The sequence below is a fragment of the Lytechinus pictus genome, chromosome 3 (assembly GCF_037042905.1).
Source record: "Lytechinus pictus isolate F3 Inbred chromosome 3, Lp3.0, whole genome shotgun sequence".
NCBI classification, from domain to species: domain Eukaryota; kingdom Metazoa; phylum Echinodermata; class Echinoidea; order Temnopleuroida; family Toxopneustidae; genus Lytechinus; species Lytechinus pictus.
Genome location: NC_087247.1, coordinates 65,033,379 through 65,039,714, shown reverse-complemented (window position 1 = coordinate 65,039,714; position 6,336 = coordinate 65,033,379).

Genomic DNA, 6,336 nt, shown 5'->3' with positions numbered 1-6,336 from the left:
TGCATAAAATGAAAAGTGGACATAAGTGAAAAGTGTCCTCATACAAGGCTTTTATGAAAGTTGATTATATCAATTTCAAAGAAGTATATTAGGGAGACAAATTTGTATATAATTAAAAAAATAAAGAACACATGGTTTTTACTAGGGGTGCAGATAAAGTGGTTACTCACGTTACGGTTCAGATGGGCTATATGTACAAAGACACATTGAGCTCATGTCCACCAACCTATGGGATTGCCCATATGTATTTTATTATTTAATGAATTTCTTATGTATTTTACGAAAATCAATTGATTTTAGTCGATTGATATCTATATGAACAAGATGAGAAAATTCAATTTGCATTGATTTAGTACACAAAAATAATGATATGGAGCAATTTTGTGGTCTCAAAAGATGCGCAAGACTTAAAGGTAAAAAATCTGCAAGTGGCGCGGTGGAAAGTTTCGCACAACAGAATATGTTGGGAGGGGGATCCATTCAACCCCATATAATAGCCCTTTTTAGGTAAATTGGAAAGAGAAAGAAGGAAATTAATTCTGAGGTTTTGCCAAGTAGATGAGTCAATGGATGATTGAATGATCATAGAATTGCCTAAATATCATTGACCCTAAAAAGACGGGGGGGGGGGGGGGGGGTCTAAAAACAAAGAGTTCACAGAGGTGCATCTAGTATGCTCACCTACGCAAGTGCATGAAAACCCTTGCCATAGCCTTTCCTTTGAAAGAATGCGTATTCAGATTGCGTCTCAGTTACCCACTTTGGGGGAAATGATCCCACCAGTGCTGGAAGGTTACATAGAATTAAAATGTTGATATGTGACTTGAATATGCACTTAATATTGGCTATAACCTTGAACCTGTTTTATGTGTATTATGCTGTAAAGATCTGTATAATGGATATGCAAATTCTGTTTTGAAAATCTAAAATAAAATAGTATTAACTTTTTGAGTTATGCCAATTATTTTCAAGTGTAATTATATTCTATCTGTGTATATATTGAGTTTTGTTTAATTTCACTTTAAAAAATAAAACACACTGCAAACGTTACTTAAAACATATATATAATTTTAATGTTCCTGATTTGAATTCTTATGAGATGCACAACATATTTACACGATTATAACATATAAACAAAATGACATCTGGGCCCATTGCTTGTTACTATTATGGTAACTTTGCCATCGAATGGTAACTTGCATGGAATCCTTGATTCTGATTGGCTGTTGATCAATGTTACCATGGTAGTAACCATTGGATGGTAAAGTTACCATAATACTTCCATGCAACGGGGCCCTGATGTATAATTTTATTCCTTTAATTTTTTTTTTCTTTGAATGTGAACAGTCACCTTCTAAAGTGTGCATGATTAAGCATTAAGTTCTCTCCTTAGGGTTTCACTAAAGATATTGTCAATTGTGAGTAGTGAAGATGAAACCCAGAGAAATTTGGTAATATGACATTAATGACATGATTTTACATACTTTTGCACACCCATATGGTATTAGCTGAACATAGAATAGTGTTAGATGGGGTGATATATTTCTGACTTGGAAAGCAACTTTTTGTAAATCTAAACATTAATAACTTACTCGTTTTCAAAGTTTTAATTTGTTGTTAGTTCTTCACAGGAACAATTATTTCATGAAATACAAAAAGATTCAATCTAATATCAATCTATAGGATTTAAAAATTCACAAACTATCTGAATTATTCATGTTGTTTCTTCAACATAAATGAAAATATGATTTTTAGGGGTGGGGGAGGGGGGGGGGTGGTGTAATACACATTTTCCTGTGTCTATAGATAAAGCACCATGCATATACACACATTGGCTGATAAACAAGTACATTTTAGATGCTCATATCAAGAGTGAAAATAATGAGCCCTTCAATTAGCTTCCAGATAAATTCAACAATGGTATTCCAGGAGAAGCTTTTTGTCTTGTAGTTTTACCCTTTTAATACAAATTCCTTACTGACCTAAACCAAGTAACACGTTTAAAAACAATTTATTGCAATTTCTCATATAATAATTGTACATCCCATTTACTCAATACAACATACTTGGCACCATGGCCATCAAATTTAATTTGATTCATTAGCAAAGTTCAATGTTAACACTAACGAAGCAAGTATTGAATTACATGCTAGAAAGTAACTTCCAACAAAACTTATGAAAGATGATATATTAATCACCTGTATGGCCAAGGGTAATGAACATTTCATCAAGAAAAAAGAGTGTGTATTTTGGGGGAATGATTGTATCTTTTATTCATCTTGACTTCTACAGTTGTATGTTTTAAAGCTTCCCCTTGATCAATGATCAAATAAGATAAAAGATTAAATTAGTTTCAGAACTTTTTTTTTAGTTGCATGGTCTCCATATTCCTCTTAATTCTCCTTATATTCGACTTCCTACAGTACACTTAAATACCGTAGTTCTAGGAGTAACTTGTGTCTTTTTAATAGAATTATGTGCTGAAAAAAAAGATTTCCCTTGTTTTGCACCTGGAATGATAATCTTGTATTTATTGTGTTCCTAATAACAGACCTGCCAACCAGTACGTTTTTGGCGTATTTAGTATGTTTTTGCAACCAAAATACGGCAGTACGTTTTTTCTTTAAAAAATACGTTTTTGTAAAAAATAAAAAAAAAATATATATTTTTTTTACAAAATCGTAATTTATTGAAAAAAATCATCTCTATATGTCTCTATTTCATAAAACTTACACAAATATGGGTATTAGATCAATGTAATGTCAGGTAACTTGGTTTTTTTTTTCAATCATTTTGTTAAAACCAGGGTGAGATATACACATATTTAAATGTTTTTTTTTTCATCTACAAGAGCAGTGCGCATTTTAGCTTGCATGCAGCTTGAGCGCCGCGATGAGCGAGTGCGCCACGCATTTTATTATGAAGTACACTTTTTTTAGGAAAAATACACTTTTTTTAATCACAGAATACACTTTTTCATTCCCAGAGGTTGGCAGGTCTGTAATAATCAATATACAGCAAGAAACAGACAATCCGCAGTTGCTTTTTTCATCAAGAGAAAGAGAGAGAGAGAGCAATGTTACAGGGTTTCCAGTAGTCTCTCATGGTAGCAGTATGTACAAAAATTTGAATGTGCATGACTGAACTATAATATATTCATCCATTGATATAACAAAAACAAAAAAATAAAGTACAACATTGGAATATGAAATAAAATTCAATTGTATAGACATGAGCACAAAAATATAAATGTTAACTATCATAAGTCAATTATTATTATAAATTCGTTTCAGCACTGAAAGTCATTAAATTGTAACTTATTTTCAATACTTGAGGAAACTTCATTAAATTGTCAAATTCAAATAATTTTAAAGAGTAATTGAGAGCTGGAGTTCATGTTCTATTGCTTTGACAAATCTCCATTATACTCAACAGGTCACTTCATTTGAGATCATATTCATATACTGTAAGTGATACAACACATCTTCTGTAAAATCAACAAAGTAAAATATTAAAAAAAACACGAAAGGACGAGGAATCTCTAAAAAGAGTCCCAATTAATGGTGAACTTTCAGAAAACAAGAAAAAAATATTGAAGGCCTCTCACAATATAAATATACAGATCCCGATAAATCTCTGCAGTTGGAGAAAATGCTTTGAAAGACAAGTTTAAAATTGGCTGTGATATGTGCTACCTCTATATGTGAATATGCCTATGCATACTCCCACATTTAGCGAGAAAATACATACATTTAAAAATTTCAATTTGTCATTAAATCTAATGTGCTGATAATTTCAAGTTCTTAATTATGATTATTATTGAGGCCTTATCAAACAATACATGCACATCACCTGTGTATCATGGCATTAATTTAGATGTCTTTATACACAGTGCATCCCAGAAAAAAAGGAAACCCAAATGCATGGCCGTGGGAAGCAGGGTGCAAAAGCACCCCCAAGATTTTCCTTGGGGTTGCTGCGTGTATTATTTTCCATAGGCAGCACCCCCAGGAAGTCTGGTAGGTGTTCAAAATGGAGAGATGTAACGAAAATGACCTTCATTTTGTAGTGAAATCCTCCTTTTTTTGTTTTTGCTTGTCAATTTCTCAGGACCAAAATAACCTTTATTTGTGGTGAAACCCTTTTTTTTTTGCTTGTCAAATTTACATCAGCATCCCCAGTAAAAAAATTGTTGTAGGGCCCTGCTCTAATTATAAACCTTTCTTCCATAAAATGCAAAAAAAGTTATATATAATTTGCAGCAATATAAAGTTCAACTATAATTCATTCTTTTGACATATAAATTGACACAAAATGTTCATGCATATAGATGAATAAGGAGAAGATGAAATTTTAGTGTCAAATTAAAATTGCGCAGAATGAGCAGTTAAGATTTGGAAAGATGTGACAACCTTTCTTATAAAATAGGGTTGAATAGCATTTCTTTTATGCTCTTTTAATGGTAATTCGCTATATCTTTTGATGAGAGTGAGTGAGGATTTTTTTAAAAAGTCCACCCCAACAAAAAGTTGATTTTAGTAAAAAGAGAAAAATCAAATAAGCATAACTGAACATTTCATCCAAATCGGATGTAAAATAAGAAATTTGTGACATTTCAAACTTTCGCTTAAACTGACTGTTACATTCTTATCCTGGTCGGTATGCGAATGAAGGGACTAATGACATCACCCACACACTATATCGTTTGTATTTTATTTAAAGAAATATTTAATATTTAATTTTCTCCCTGAACATATGGAATAACTTGTTTAACATTTTGTGGTTTAATCTGTAAAAAGTTAAATATTATATAATTCAAACAATGAAAACAAAAGGAATTGTGAGTGATGAACATCATCAACTCTCCAGTCAGACCGCAGGTCCCTATGCTAATGAGCAAAAAGGCCAGATTCATCCAAATCATCTCGTGGCTGAATCCTCCTCCTTGCAAAATCTCGTGATTCGTGAGATTTTCTTTCTCTAAGAATTTACCTGTTTTAACCTCAAGTTAAATGAAATATTATTGCACCATCAGATAGAGTTTAAGTTACTCTTTCATATTGGTCATTTATTTTGTATACAATATTTTGTTAAATAAGTAAATTTCTGGCCTGAAAATGTGCCTCAAAACTGAATTTTCTTCCTCTGTTTTCTTTTGCAAATTGTGCAAAACTTTTTATTTTGAGCCTCAATGATATCTATATCACCATAAAGCTGAACTTCTGTACTTTCTCACAATGCCACTCTTGATATGCGGCACCTTTTAATCGGGTCAAGATCACACTTTTCCCACCAAAGTACAAGACGAGATTTCTGAAATTTTGTACTTGCATGAAATCCAGAGTTCTGATTGGCTAGATAAGGTTCACAGAACAACAGGCGCGGGGTATTTGAGGAGATTACCACATGGGAAGTGTGACCTTCCCACGAACCCAGGCACTGGAACCGTTGGAATTTGCCATTGTGTGGTCTTTTTGACCAATCAGAGTGCAGTATTCTTGTTTTCAAGCTGCTTTATGTACTTGGCAAATGAAAAGTGTGATCTTGACCCGATTAAACCAATTCTTATTTTGAAACCTATATCATTTCAAAGCATACATATTCAGCTTTATCATGATATAAAAATCATTTGGGCTCAAACAAAAATAAAGTGTGAAAATAGCAGCTTTTGTCAGGTGAAAATATTTATTTTGTAGCATATTTTAGATCAAAATTTTAACCTATATTACAAAATCTTTGAATAAATCCAAACACATGACCTGAAAGAATGATTCTTCTTCTTTACAATGGTACCAAATTCATGAAATCCGATGCACAATTAGAGCAGCAATGACCGAATGAAAAGAGGTGTTTTGGTCCGCATCAAGCTCATTAAATATGCAAAACATCTCAAGTCATGAATATCACTTGGATGAAACAAGCCACTTTCTTGGGACCTGCAGTCTGACTGTCTCTCTTTGACTATCACCCAGTTGATATATCTATTTTCTTTTAAATTAAGCAAAACTTTAAAATGTCATAACTTTCTTATGTTACATCTGATTTTGATAGAATTTTCAGCATTGTGCTTGCTTGATTTTTCGTTATTGTTTCAAATCCATAATATTCTTGGGTGGACCTTCAAACAAAAGGTTCTAACTTGCCTGCCTAACCATGCAGCTTACAACAGAGCAATGAGTTTTCCTTCTCAACATTTGTAACCACACAAGAATCCTGCAGCAAGTTGCTCAGGTTTTGCAATGTATGAATCTAGATAGAAATGTATCTGCATCCGACACCAATTGATAGAAGCAGACATGCCTTCACGAGTCAGATACTCGTGATGGTTACTGGATC